Source organism: Halichoerus grypus, chromosome 3 (assembly GCF_964656455.1).
Source record: "Halichoerus grypus chromosome 3, mHalGry1.hap1.1, whole genome shotgun sequence".
NCBI lineage: Eukaryota > Metazoa > Chordata > Mammalia > Carnivora > Phocidae > Halichoerus > Halichoerus grypus.
Window position 1 is genome coordinate 109,834,599 of NC_135714.1, and position 15,679 is coordinate 109,850,277.

General features: G+C 40.8%; 1 pseudogene; it reads left to right on the forward strand.

The window, feature by feature from the left end:
- The first annotated feature begins 1,897 nt into the window (after positions 1 to 1,897).
- Positions 1,898 to 3,290, forward strand: LOC118527570 (FAS-associated factor 2 pseudogene; annotated as a pseudogene).
- Positions 3,291 to 15,679: the final 12,389 nt, after the last annotated feature.

Below are 15,679 nucleotides of genomic sequence, written 5' to 3' on the forward strand. Positions count from 1 at the left end.
TTACATAATCCAAATTTTTAACAATTTAAAAATGTATACAGTAAGCAATCTTTCTCCCTCTCTGTTCCCATTCCAAACCACCCATTCCCACTTCTGCAAACAACCAATGTTATTAGATTTTGTGTATCCTTTCAGAGATATTTTAAATATATACAAGAAAAACAATGTATAGATAAACTTTTTTCACACATGTGATAGTCTATTTTGCACACTTTTTACAACGTTGTTTTTAGGCAACAATAAATCCTGATTATCTTCTAACACTTTCTCTACCCAGGTGCTCTCTATCCTCTCTCTTCCCATGCTCCCATTTCTCACCCTTGATATGCATTTGCTCTGCACTTTTGTAAGCTGGAATTACATTAGTCCATTCACTAACTAGTTTAGTTCTTATTGTGCTAAATCTTGTATGTGTTTATCCACTCAATGTTGCCCATTTAAATGTAAGCCTCCAACTGATGTAACATATGCACTTATGTCTTTTTTGGGTACAAAATCTAGCATAGCACCAAGAATAATTGTGAGTTTATATAGAATACTCATGAAAGAAATTGAGGCGGACACAAAGAAATGGAAAAACGTTCCATGCTTATGGATTGGAAGAACAAATATTGTGAAAATGTCTATGCTACCTAGAGCAATCTACATATTTAATGCAATCCCTATCAAAATACCATCAACTTTTTTCAAAGAAATGGAACAAATAATCCTAAAATTCATATGGAACAAGAAAAGACCCCGAATAGCCAGAGGAATGTTGAAAAAGAAAAGCAAAGCTGGTGGCATCACAATTCCGGACTTCCAGTTCTACTACAAAGCTGTCATCATCAGGACAGTATGGTACTGGCACAAAAACAGACACATAGATCAGTGGAACAGAATAGAGAGCCCAGAAATGGACCCTCAACTCTATGGTCAACTAATCTTCAACAAAGCAGGAAAGAATGTCCCTTGGAAAAAAGACAGTCTCTTCAACAAATGGTGTTGGGAAAACTGGACAGCCACATGCAGAAGAATGAAACTAGACCATTTCCTTACACCACACACAAAAATAGACTCAAAATGGATGAAAGGCCTAAATGTGAGACAGGAATCCAACAAAATCTTTGAGGAGAACACAGGCTGCCACCTCTTCGACCTCAGCCACAGCAACTTCTTCCTAAACACAGCGCCAAAGGCAAGGGAAGCAAGGGCCAAAATGAACTATTGGGATTTCATCAAGATAAAAAGCTTTTGCACAGCAAAGGAAACAGTCAACAAAACCAAAAGACAACCGACAGAATGGGAGAAGATATTTGCAAATGGCATATCAGATAAAGGGCTAGTATCCAAAATCTGTAAAGAACTTATTAAACTCAACACCCAAAGAACAAATAATCCAATCAAGAAATGGGCAGAAGACATGAACAGATATTTCTGGAAAGAGGACATCCAAATGGCCAACAGACACATGAAAAAATGTTCAACATCACTAGGCATCAGGGAAATCCAAATCAAAACCTCAATGAGATACCACCTCACACCAGTCAGAATGGCTAAAATTAACAAGTCAGGAAACGACAGATATTGGCGAGGATGCGGAGAAAGGGGAACCCTCCTACACTGTTGGTGGGAATGCAAGCTGGTGCAGTCACTCTGAAAAATAGTATGGAGGTTCCTCAAAAGGTTGAAAATAGAGCTACCCTACGACCCAGCAATTGTACTACTGGGTATTTACCACAAAGATAAAAGTATAGTGATCCGAAGGGGTACGTGCACCCCAATGTTTATAGCAGCAATGTCTACAGTAGCCAAACTATGGAAAGAGCCAAGATGTCCATCAACAGATGAATGGATAAAGAAGATGTGGTATGGGGTGATGGTGCCGACGGGTCAGAAGCCTAGAGGTGGTGGCAAAATGGTGGCGCCTGAGTAGCGGGATCTAACCCAGGAGCAGACAGAGAAGCTGCTGCAGTTTCAGGATCTGACTGGCATAGAATCTATGGATCAATGTCACCATACCTTGGAACAGCATAACTGGAACATAGAGGCTGCTGTACAGGACTGACTGATGAGCAAGAAGGTGTACCACCTCCATCCCGACCCGTGCAAGTTAATACAGCTGACCACAGGATCTACAGTTATGTTGTCTCGAGACCACAACCAAGGGGGCTGCTTAGATGGGGTTATTACTTGATAATGCTTCCATTCCGGTTTAGCTATTACACATTACTTGATATATTTAGGTTTGCTCTGCGTTTTATATGGCCTGACCCTCGCAGCCGGGTCACTGACCCCGTTTGGGACATTGTTTCATTTATGCACTCTTTTGAAGAGAAATATGGGAGGGCACACCCTGTCTTCTACCAGGGAACGTACAGCCAGGCACTTAATGATGCCAAGTGGGAGCTTCACTTCCTTTTGGTTTATCTTCATGGAGATGATCACCAGGACTCTGATGAGTTCTGTCGCAACACACTCTGTGCACCTGAAGTTATTTCCCTAATAAACACTAGGATGCTCTTCTGGGCATGCTCCACAAATAAACCTGAGGGATATAGGGTCTCACAGGCTTTACGAGAGAACATCTACCCATTCCTGGCCATGATTATGCTGAAGGATAGGAGAATGACTGTGGTGGGACGGCTAGAAGGCCTCATTCAACCCGATGATCTCATTAACCAGCTGACATTTATCATGGATGCAAACCAGACTTACCTGGTGTCAGAACGGCTTGAAAGGGAAGAACGAAACCAGACCCAGGTGTTGAAACAACAGCAGGGTGAGGCCTATCCGGCCTCTCTCAGGGCTGACCAGGAGAAAGAAAGGAAGAAACGAGAGAAGCAGGAGCGGAAGCGGCGGAAGGAGGAGGAGGTGCAATAGCAGAAGTTGACAGAAGAGAGACGGCGGCGGAATTTACAAGAGGAAAAGGAAAGGAAGTTGGAGAGCCTGCCCCCGGAGCCTTCCCTTGATGACCCTGAAAGTGTCAAGATCATTTTCAAATTACCCAATGATTCTCGAGTAGAGAGACGATCCCACTTTTCACAGTCTCTAACAGTAATCCACGACTTCTTACTTTCCTTGAAAGAAAGCCCGGAAAAGTTTCAGATTGAAGCCAACTCTCCCCGGCGGGTGCTGCCCTGTATCCCTTCAGAGGAGTGGCCCAACCCCCCCACGCTGCAGGAAGCAGGACTCAGCCACACAGAAGTTCTCTTTGTTCAGGACCTAACAGATGAATGACATTTTTTCTTCCTCTCCCCTCCTACCCTAATCCCTAAAGGAAATGGAAAAACAAAAACAAAAACAAAACAAGAGAGAGAAATTCATATTATTATTATAATAATACAATATATATTTTTAAAAGACTGCTGCATCCTAAGGAAGGATCCGAAACCATGCTGCCTAAAAGAGTCACCACCTGTGTGTGCGCGCGCGAGGTCGGCAATGAACGTCTCCGCTGTCAAGCCCACCCTCCCCTACTGCTTCTGCACCACGCGCCTTCCAACGAAAGGAGACTGTTCACCTCCAACCCAGTCATTGTCCCTACTGGGGAAGGGGACATTCCCACTAGTTCTCGTTCGTTCTTGCTTTTATGGAAAATAAAAGTGAAAAAACCTCCATTATCCAGCTACTGCAGCATCTCCTGAAGACTTGCTTCTTCCACCACCGGAGAAGAGAGGGAAGAGAAGGCACAGAACGGAGATGTTCCTTGAACTTCCCACAATTTATAAATAACTTCCAAATGTTTTCTGTTGCTTTGTAATGACCAAAGGAATGAGGCTGACATAGGTGTTTTTTTTTCCTTAACTTTATTTGATAAGAGCCAATTCTTAAGCCCATGAATTCATGCCCTGGGTTCCTTAGCCCACAAGAGTGTAATAAAGGTGCCCTGGGCTGGTTTGTGCTTAAAAAAAAAAAAAAAGAAGATGTGATACACACACACACACACACACACACACACACACAATGGAATATTATGCAGCCATCAAAAAACACGAACTCTTGCCATTTGCAATGACGTGGATGGAACTAGAAGGTATTATGCTAAGTGAAATAAGTCAATCAGAGAAAGACAAGTATCATGTGATCTTACTGATATGAGGAATTTGAGAAACAAGACAGAGGATCATAGGGGAAGGGAGGAAAAAATGAAACAAGATGAAACCAGAGAGGGAGACAAACCATAAGAGACTCTTAATCTCAGGAAACAAACTGAGGGTTGCTGGAGTGGCGGGGGGTGGAAGGGTTGGGGGGGTTGAATGAGGGACACTGAGGAGGATATGTGCTATGGTGAGCGCTGTGAATTGCGTAAGACTGATGAATCACAGACCTGTACCTCTGAAACAAATAATACATTATATGTTAAAAAAGAAAGTAGGAAGGGAAAAATGAAGGGGGGGAAATCGGAGGGGGAGACAAACCATGAGAGACTATGGACTCTGAGAAACAAACTGAGGGTTTTAGAGGGGAGGGGGTGGGGGGATGCGTTAGCCCGGTGTTGAGTATTAAGGAGGGCACGTTCTGCATGGAGCACTGGGTGTTATACGCAAACAATGAATCATGGAACACTACATCAGAAACTAATGATGTAATGTATGGTGACTAACATAACATAATAAAATAAAATAAAATAAAAGAATAATTGTGAGTTTCACAAATATCTTTTCATGACTCGATGTCTGATTTCTTTGCCATTCATTCAGTGTTTTGAAACTAGTTCTATCTCCTTTTACTACTCTTCAGTTAAATTCTACCTTGTTAATAGGCATATAACATAGATTGGCCAGATTCTAATACAAGAGACATAAGACCATTACTTTATTAAGTCAGTGTGGTAGAAAAAGACATATGAAATAACTATAAACCCATCAGTACTTTCTAATTGTATCTATAAACTCAGTTCAATCCTAATCAAAATACCAGTTAGATTTTTTTAAAGAACTTAATAGATGGGTCTAAAGTTTATATGGAAAAACATATGTATAGCCAGCTTAATTTTTAAAAACAAGAATAAAGGAGTATTAAAATATAACAAAGCCTTAGTCATAAAGGCAGGATAATATTTGTGCAAGAACAAATCAATGAATGGAATAAAATAGAATGGACATATTAGACATAATAGAATAGAGCAGATGATAGAGATATACCAATGTATACAAATAATTATTGTTAATTTTGTGGTACCACAAAAGAATGAACAGAAGATAATTTAACAGATGTTTTTGGGAAACCTTGTTCTCTATATTTAATATATATAAGGAAATATATAACTGGATCCCTGCCAAAATCATACATGGATTAAAGACCTCAATGTGAATGTTGGAAGTATAAAACTAATAAAAGAAAATATAGAAAACTATTCCTGACCTGAGAGAAATAAATAGCTCATTTTTCATTTTTTTTATGTTAAAATTTCCAAATATATCAAAAGTAGAATAGAACAGGGGTGTCTGGCTGGCTCAGTAGGTAGAACATGTGACACTTGATCTCAGGGTTGTAGTTTCAAGCCCCATGTGGGGCATAGAGCTTACTTAAAAAAAAATAGTAGAATAGAATAATGAACTCCACATAGTCATCACTCAGATTTTATTTATCTTTTTATTTTTTTTTAAAGATTTTATTTATTATTTGACAGAGAGAGACACAGCGAGAGAGGGAACACAAGCAGGGGGAGAGGGAGAGGGAGAAGCAGGCTCCCCGCAGAGCAGAGAGCCCAACGCAGGGCTCGATCCCAGGACCCTGGGATCATGACCTGAGCCAAAGGCAGACGCCTAACGACTGAGCCACCCAGGCGCCCCATCACTCAGATTTTAAAATTAATAAGATTTTTATCATATTTTCTTCTTCTATCCCCTTTTTTCATTTTTTTTTTTACTTTACCAAATTATTTTAAAGCAAATCCAAGATTTTTTATCATTTTATTCTTTATAGCCCCCAGTGTACTTTTAAAAATATGGCCATATTTTCTGTGTGTGTCCACAATGCCATCAGTGCACCTATAAAAGAGTAATCATTAGGTAATGACGTTTTTTTTATTTTTTATTTTTTTTTTTTAAAGATTTATTTATTTATTTATTTATTTGAGAGAGAGAGAATGAGAGAGAGCACATGAGAGGGGGGAGGGTCAGAGGGAGAAGCAGACTCCCTGCAGAGCAGGGAGCCCGATGCGGGACTCGATCCAGGGACTCCAGGATCATGACCTGAGCCGAAGGCAGTCGCTTAACCAACTGAGCCACCCAGGCGCCCAATGACGTTTTTTTTAAATAAAGACTTTATTTATTTGACAGAGAGAGACACAGCGAGAGAGGGAACACAAGCAGGGGGGATGGAAGAGGGAGAAGCAGGCTCTCCGCTGAGCAGAGAGCCTGACGTGGGGCTCGATCCCAGGACCCCGAGATCATGATCTGAGCAGAAGGCAGATGCTTAATGACTGAGCCACCCAGGCGCCCCTAGGTAATGACTTTTAAAACAAGATTTCAAAATGTAAAATATTGATGCATTTGATTATATCAAGGTTAAGAATTTCTCTTCAAGGAAGAACACAGTAAAGATATGACAATGCAGAATGAAGACATTTGCATTATCTAAAACTGTTGAGATTAGTACCTAAAATAAACAAGGAACTCTTGCAAGTCAACAAGAAAATGACATCAAATTTAAAGGGAAAATGGCAAAGGCTACAACTGGCAATTTATAAGAGCGCAAATCCAAAGTCCAAGAAGAATGTGAAGAGATGCTCAAAGTGACAGGTAGTTAGTGGAATTAAAATGAAAATAACAAAATATTACTTTACACACTTTTATCCTAAAAAAATTTGGCTAGCTAATGCCTCGTATTGATGGGATATGTGCTGGTGAAGTGTAGGCAGTATAATCTGGGAGAGCAATCTGGCTCTACTTACTTAAATTAAGTTTACAGTATTCCAGGATCCAGCAGTTCTGCTCCCGGGTATACATCTCAAAGAAACTGTCACACAGATCCATTCAGCGGTGTGTGTAAGGATGTTTGTTATAGGGTTGTTTGTGCTTGGGGAAAGTAGGAGACAATATGGGAGAGTGAATAAATGAAATATAGGGTACCAATCAGCAATTAGAAGCAAGGCAAAGATAGACACATAGCCACATGTGTGGACATTGAGAATATGGATGAGTAAAAAAAGAATGAAATATATAATAGAACACCATTTGCTTAAGAATACCTGAGCACAAAACACTGTACATTTTCCTAAAGTACATACAGCCAAAATACACATTAAGTACATAGTTTACAATAGTTTACAATAGTTTCCTGGGTGGAGGGGGAGGAGGAGAAGAAAGGGGAAGTGGGAATGGAGTCTAAGGATAAGAGAATAAATAAGTAGAATAAGAGCAGAAACTTGCACATAACGGTGATGGTAACGTACCGTGCACTGAGGAACGCGTCTAACTCATCTTTCTGTGCCCAGGCAGGGAAAGGGCTAGGAGGTGCACGGCAGAGACAGTGTATGTATCTTTGGATGAGCCCAAAATAATGGGCAACTTCATCACAAGATTTGAGAAACTAAACTTGATGCCTGAAAAAATATCTTTCCTTCTGATTGAATCTCAATATTACAAACTATTAAAGACTCCTGTGTAGAATAAAAAGGAGTCATGAAGCGCTCAAAAAAGCCCACCCTATATTTCTGGGTGTCTATCAAAGGGTCACAGGTGCCAACTGAAGTGCTCACAATAGCCACATTTGGAATGGCTCAAGCAACTAAATAACAAACTAGTATCAGATTATAACCCAACATGTAAGTATCCATGAGTCTATACTAATATAAATAAATGATTGAGTCCATTAATAAATGGGAAAGAAGACACAAATCTGTTTGTATGCAGAATTCCAAATAATTTGTGTAGATACGTAACCCATAACGAGGGGAGCATAACTCCCCACTCCTTAAGCACGGGCTATACAGACTTCCTTGCAAAGAGGACAGCATGGAAAGGGGACACAAAGAGTAACTTTGTGGTGGAGAAAGCTGACAGACACTACCTCAGCATGGTGATAAAGGGCAACCACAGCAGTCATAAATCATGTTGATAGTGTGTACCCTTAATATGATGTGATGAAAACGGCACTATACCCAGTGATCTTCTTAACAACACCGCATAACCCCAGTCTAATCATGAGGAAAAAAATCAGACAAATTCCAACAGAAGGGCATCCTACAGTATACCTGATCAGCATTTCACAAAACTGTTAAAGTCATCAAAAACAAAGTCTGAGGAACTGTTACAGCCAAAGGAGCCTAAGGAGGCGTGAGAACTAAAATATAATTTGGTATCCTGGAACTGAAAAAGGACATTAGGTAAAAACTAAGGGTATCTAATAAGTATGGTTTTCAGATACTAATAGTGTATCAATATTGGTTCATTAATTATAACATGTACCATATTAATGTAAGATGTCACTAATAGGGCAAACTTGGGGTTTAGTGTGGGGTGGGGATGCAATGTGGGAACTCTTAGTGTATCTTCTCAATTTTTCTGTAAATCAAAACTGTTCTTGGGGCACTTGGGTGGCTCAGTTGGTTAAGCATCTGCCTTTGGCTCAGGTCATGATCTCAGGACACTGAGATCGAGCCCTGTGTCAGGCTCCTTGCTCAGTGGGGATTCTGCTTCTCCCTCTCCCCCCCCCCCCACCACTGGTGCTCTCTCTCTCTCTCTCCCTCCCTCTCTCTCTTTTGCACATGCGCTCACATGTGCATACACTCTCTCTCAAATAAATAAAATATTTAAAAAAACCCACAACTGTTCTTCAAGAAAGAGATATGAAGTCAGTGGTCAATGGACTACCTTATAATATGCCCTGATTTGTTCCTCCATCCCCCTCTCTATATATAAAAAAAGACTTTCCTTTCCTCCCTTCTAACTAGGGAAGTATTTTGTTTTCTTTTTCTTTTTTTCTTTAAGATTTTTTGTTTATCTGATAGAGAAAGAGCAAACACAAGTAGGGCAGGAGGCAGAGGGAGAGGGAGAAGCAAACTCCCAGGAAGCCCGACTCAGGCCTTGATCCCAGGGCCCCAGGATCATGACCTAAGTCAAAGGCAGATGCTTAACTGAGATGCCCCTAGTTTGGCCACCTGAGCCACCCAGGTGCCCCTATTTTGTTTGTTTTCATTTCGTTTTTGTTTTTTGCTAAACACAGAAAAGATCTTTGATCAGAGTGTGCTTGTCAAAGTTGAAGACAGATGCCTTAGCACCCTTGAGTAGATAATATAACTAAATAACTAGTTGGAACTTGAAGAGATTTCCAAGGCAGCTGAGAAATGGCCAGTGTTATACACTGATAGTCAGTAGCTTCTAAATGTTAGAACAGTGGACCCATTCCTTTGCAGTCTTCAAAGTTCAACCAATGCAATTACAATGATAGTTTTGTTTTTTTTTTAAGATTTTATTTATTTATTTGACAGAGAGACACAGAGAGAGAAGAAACACAAGCAGGGGGAGTGGGAGAGGAAGAAGCAGGCTTCCCACTGAGCAGGGAGCCCGATGCAGGGCTCGATCCCAGGACCCCGGGATCATGACCTGAGCCAAAGGCAGACGCTTAACAACTGAGCTACCCAGGCACCCCTACAATGATAGTTTTAACTGATCAGAAGTAACCACCATTGGAAGTCTAGTTGTAGGATCTCTGAGCACAGTGTTCAGACAGGATTCCCTGTTGGGGCTTTCATCTCCAGCACCTAGCATGGTGCCTGGAACCCAACAGGTACTTAACAAATGTTCATTGAATTCATGGTAATGTGCTCCTAGAGTTCAGTGCAGTATTAACAATATTTCACATATGGTTCTAATAAAGAGCTATATAGCCTAGCTGACAAAATAATTATTGCCCTCCCCCAAATCCCATTTATTTGATTTTTAAAAATATCTTCTAGTTCATGAAATTTATCTTTTATTAGTTCATCTACTATTAGTTTCAAATCTTTGAACAGCAGAACTGTTCTTTTATTATGAGGAAAGTTGGACCATGTCATTCGAAAAGTATCTTTCCCTAAGTATGTATTAATGTGCTAGCTTGAACTCAAAACTGGCCTATCAGGAATGCCTAATGTTTTCCTTGAGGAATCTCGAAGCAGTTGAATGTTACAATTTTTTAAAAGATTTTATTTATTTATTTCACAGAGAGAGACACAGCGAGAGAGGGAACACAAGCAGGGCGGAATGGGAGAGGGAGAAGCAGGCTTCCCGCGGAGTGGGGAGCCCGATATGGGGCTCGATCCCAGGACCCTGGGATCATGACCTGAGCCGAAGGCAGATGCCCAATGACTGAGCCACCCAGGCGCCCCGAATGTTACAATTTTTGTGCGTATTTTTATTAGCTACAGAACCCTGCCAATTCACTAATGCTAATCTGCAAGTCCTATAATTATCACAAAAAAGTACTCTGGCAAATTAACCCCACTTCTCAATGCAAGCTTAATAGAAAAGAGTTATTTTGAAAGCTCAATGAACTATAAGCACTACTTTACAAAACACAGTGTAACACACTCATACTTTGAGATACAGTCTTAAATAGTTAAACAAATTCATTGGCATTAAGTGGTTACATTTCCATCCTTTATTTTTTCCTATTGACTTCATTACTTAAGATGTATCTGACTGGAGCTGGCAAAGGGCCTCCTGGAAGTGTGCAGCCATGGTGGAGGGGAGTGGAGGGAGCCCCATGTTTGTGAAGGAGCATATACATCATGGCAGATACATGTGATTTGAATAACTAGCTCCATTGGAATATCATTAAGAGAGTAATATTGGTTATAATCAGGAGTTAAGCAGTGAAACTGTGGATTCAAAGTAACTGATAATTGCTTAGTATAATCTAAGACTCAGAAAAACCCACAATAGAACAACTACAAAGAAGTAAAATCAAAACACTGTCTTGAATGTTTTGATCACTGAAGCTGGAACAATAGGGATAACCATGAAAGCTTATCTCTAAAATAAGTTCTTGCAGGAGTCAGGGAGTGGAGACCAAAAGCAGACTCTTAGAAGAACTAACTTCAAAAAAGATTCTATATAATAAGGGTCAAACTGTTAGACTAAAATGATGAAGACCTCCCAGGGATTCTAGGTCATGCCTAAACCATCAAGGTCAGCACAGACATTTCTAGAGACCTAGTAAGTATACTCGCTCTTCCACCCTCAACCCCACTCACAGCCCAGGTTAGGCATTGAAGTTCCCCACCAGCCGGTCGGACGGGGCAACAGGACAGGCCTCTTTAAACACAGAACTGGATACTTTAAACTGGATACTGCGGTACACTGGAAGTCTCGTGAGAGCCGATAAGTGCTGCCTGAGTGTCTAGGGAGATCAAACCTGAAGAGAGAGTGAGATAAGGAGAGAGTTGAGTCATTAGTCACCTCTTTTAACTAACTCTCTGAAGTTGGCTGGCTTCACACTAGACCTGGTGATTAATGGTAAAGAGATAGCTCTTGCAATTCAACTTCTGTAAGTAGAAAGAAATTTAAAGCCTCCCCCGAGCATTCGCTTCCTCTTTAAATGCTTCAGAACAAATCTCAGCCTCTGTAGGCTGATCCTGGTTCTGATATTGCACATAGTCCTTGACGGGGAAGAGGGAGAGGGCCCGGCTTGCCCTATTGGACAGGGACCCATGGTTCTCTGGCTTTTCACAGCATTCTCTCTAAGGGAGAAACAAAGTGACAAAATCATGGGACAAAATGGCAGCCCTGAGAGGTCATTACACTGTCAGTACACACAAGTTATTATGCTGAAGAGGAGAAAACTACTTGCAATTTTCTAAGGATAGTCTGGAGTTTGCCAAAGAAGTGCTTTTTGTTCAATTATCCCTTGTAGACTAATACATATGTAAAAGTTAAGAAAATTCAATACTGAGAATGTTTTTTCTGGCTTTGAAAATTTTCCTAGGGACGCCTGGGTGGCTCAGTCGGTTGAGCATCTGTTTTTGGCTCAGGTCATGATCCCAGAGTCCTGGGATCGAGTCCCTCATCGGGCTCCTTGCTCGGCGGGGAGCCTGCTGCTCCCTCCGCCTGCCGTTCACCCGGCTTGTGTTCCCTCTCTCTCTGACAAATAAATAAATAAAATATTTAAAAAAAGAAAAAGAAATTTTTCCTAATACATAAGCAAGATTCTTACTTCCGGAGCCTCAACTACTCAGTTACCGAAACATATGGATAAGATGACAAACCCCACTATCAACCCAGCTGCTCAAACAGAAATCTGCGATTCCTCTCTTCTCATATCCAATCCATTAGTCTCATTAATTCTCCCCTCAAAATAGTTTAATTCATCCACTCTTCTCCATTTCCATGGCACCATGCTGGTCTAAATCATAATCATGTCTCACCTTAACTATTACAATATCTTTAAATAGAGGTTAAATAATCTTACAATAATCTTAAATAGAACTTACTCTTGTTTCTTTATAATCTATCTCATGGCAGCCAGAGAATTTTTTAAATAATCTCTATGCCCAATGTGGGGCTCAAACTCATGACCTTGAGATCAAGAGTCATATGCTCTACCAACTAAGCCAGCTAGGCACCCCAAGTCAGAGGAATATTTTTGAAACTCCATGAGATCATGTTATTCATGAGAGCGTGTCATCTTCAATAGCTTCCTTCCAAGGCCCTACATGATCTGATCCCTATCTACCTCTCAACTGCATTTCCTGCCACATCCTGCCTGAACACCACTGGCCTGTTTGTAGTTCCTTGACTAAAGCCAAACTTCTATCTGCTTCAGGGATTTTGCCCTCATTTCCTCTGGCTGTAATGCTCACCTCCTATGACTGGTTCTTTTTGTCCTTTAGGTCTTAGCATAAGTGTCCTTTCCACAGATAGGATCTCTCTGACCAACTTGTCTCGTCTCCTTCTCCAGTTATTGTCCCTGCACTAGAATCTCCTGTTTATTTTGTTCACAGCATTTATAATTTGAAATTGTCCTATTTATTTATTAATGTATGTGGTTATTGTTGGTCTCTTCTCACCCACAACAGAATCTAAGCTCCTGGGCAGGAACGACATTTGTCTTGTGACATCACAGCATCTCCAATACTTAGAACAGTGCCTAGAATATCTTAGATATTCAGTGAATATTCATGAAATGAATGAACAAAGAAAGCTCATCTAGAGTAAAAGTTGGCAAACTTTTTCTGTAAAGGGCCAGAGAGAAAATATCTTAGCCTTCGTCACTTAAAAATCTCTGTTGCCTATTCTTTTTCATGGAAAAAAACATTCTTGGTTCTTTTTTATTTTATTTTTTGAAGATTTTATTTATTCATTTGACAGAGAGAGAGACAGCGAGAGAGGGAACACAAGCAGGGGGAGTGGGAGAGGGAGAAGCAGCCTTCCCCCCGAGCAGGGAGCCCGATGCGGGGCTTGATCCCAGGACCCTGGGATCATGACCTGAGCCAAAGGCAGATGCTGAACGACTGAGCCACCCAGGCGCCCCACCATTCTTGGTTCTTATAAAAACAGACCACAAGCTGGATTTGACCCAAGGGCCATAGTTGCTAGCCCCTGATATAGATTAAGAAAGCAGTTTATCTATGACCTCAGTTATCTCTAATGCCTAACTTTTGCATACTTGTTGGAGTTCTAGGTTGTAGTATACAAATTGGAATAGATGCACCAGCCGTTACTCCTTTGCCCATGATCCCTTCTTAGTGACCCTGTTCCACTCACGGTTCCTGGAAAGACAGCTCTACATACTACTTGTTTCCTCAACGATTAGTACTCACTACACTCATGGGTGATTGTACTAGAGCTGAACACTACCCTAATCAGATAATGTCTCTAGAAATTTGAAATTGGGCTACTAAAACTGAACCAATTACATGCTGATGGGCTCTTGATCTAAAGTAGTTGGGTAGGTCCATGATAAACTAAAACCAATTATAAGCTCATATTTTAATTCATTTTTAGAATAAAGGTACCACAGTAAAAAGATCAGTCTACTAAGGAATCTTGAGAAAGGAGAGGCACAGATAGAAACACAGACCTGAAGCCACATGGTCCTAGGGAGAAAGACTGGCCTTGGGTCTTGATCGTCCAGCTCCATGTCTCATATGGTCTGGGTGTACTTTGCTTATGTCCTTGGACATCTATGAAGTGTCTATTGTTATCTGTTCTTAACTGACCTAATTTGAGAGAGTTTCTATTCCTGACAAGAGGAATGGGTGTTTCACATTACCATCAAAACTATCAATCAATACACACATATCTAATGGATGTCTATGTTTAAGACACCTGATAGGCAGGCTGAGGGCAACCAAATATGTATAAGAGATTTTTATTGCCCTCCAGGAGGGTAAGTTTAGTTGAGGGATGACACAAAGATACATGAAGGGATAATTAGCAGTGCAAAGCTGTATATGGTAAGTACCACATGACACAATTCTGCGAGTCCAAGACTTTAAGGATCAATTTTAATAGTCTTTAAAGCAAAATGAAAGTAGAAGTTGAGGAAATAATGGCTATTGTTTCAAAAGAGCCACATAATAATGAAGTTTCACAAATTTATCAGAATTATACTTTTATCTAAGTATTTAAGGCACATTTTAGCAAAATTTCAAAACTGCTGACCATGAGTCAAATCTATTCAGATTAAGAATAAACCATTCTTGTGCTCTTTCTGAAAGAGATAATGACTATCCTCAGAATATCTAAAAAGTGTTTGGTCTTAACAACAGAGGATAGATAAAGTCCCTGGCATGTCCAAAGTGAACTCTTGGGTATTTCATCAATACGGGCATCATGTTACCAATCGTTTTAAAAAGGCACTGCCTGATATTGTCTCTGCTGACAAAACATTCACTCGGTAAAGCAATCGCTAGAGACATGTGTCTGATGTGAGTGCATGTAAGAACTAGTTTTTCTGAACCTAGATTTGTAGAAATACCATCTTCTAAGGATGCTTGCTCTAAGAGCATCTCAATCTAAAGTAGAAAGAAACTCTGTAAAGGCAACAAGTTTATTAGGATTTTTTAAAGTACATTTTTTATCAAAACATGTTTAAAAGGAAACAAAGATGGGAGATGGGGAATCAGGGGTTGTCTGTCATATCAATGCATAGAAACCCAGCATATATATCATGATCTGCTATTTTGTCCCCAAATGGTGTTCCTCGTCTTCCATCAGGTATATACACTTGATACAAAACCGAGTATGAGTCAGTGATCTGCGTTCACGTACGAGTGCTGACAGTACTATACCAGTTAATGAGTCGGCGGTTCTCAAACTTAGATGTGGATCGGAGTCACCTGGAGGCTTGTTGGAATACAGATTTACCAGGCCCCACTCCCACGATGTCTGACTCAGTGGGGCTGGGGGGGGCCTGAGAATCCGCATTTCTCTCAAGTTGCCCAGGTGCTGCTGGTCTGAGGCAACACACGGAGAACAATTGAACTAATGACCACTCTGTTCGTGTAAGCTCCCGCCCCTCTTACTAGCCTGGACACTCGGGGAGTCCACTAGGACGGTTTGAAGAAACAATCCGAAGTGGTTTTCTTATGAAATCTATTGCTCCAGGTCATACAGTGGCTTGGAGGATTCTGTCTGTAATGCTGATTGATTTTTAGTTTCCTGTCTTCACATAGGGCTCAGTGCCAGCCGATAACGGTCGCTTAGTAAAGAGGCACACCTAACAGGCACCAAGGAGACTGCCCGCCAGGAGCCACTGCAGATGCAAA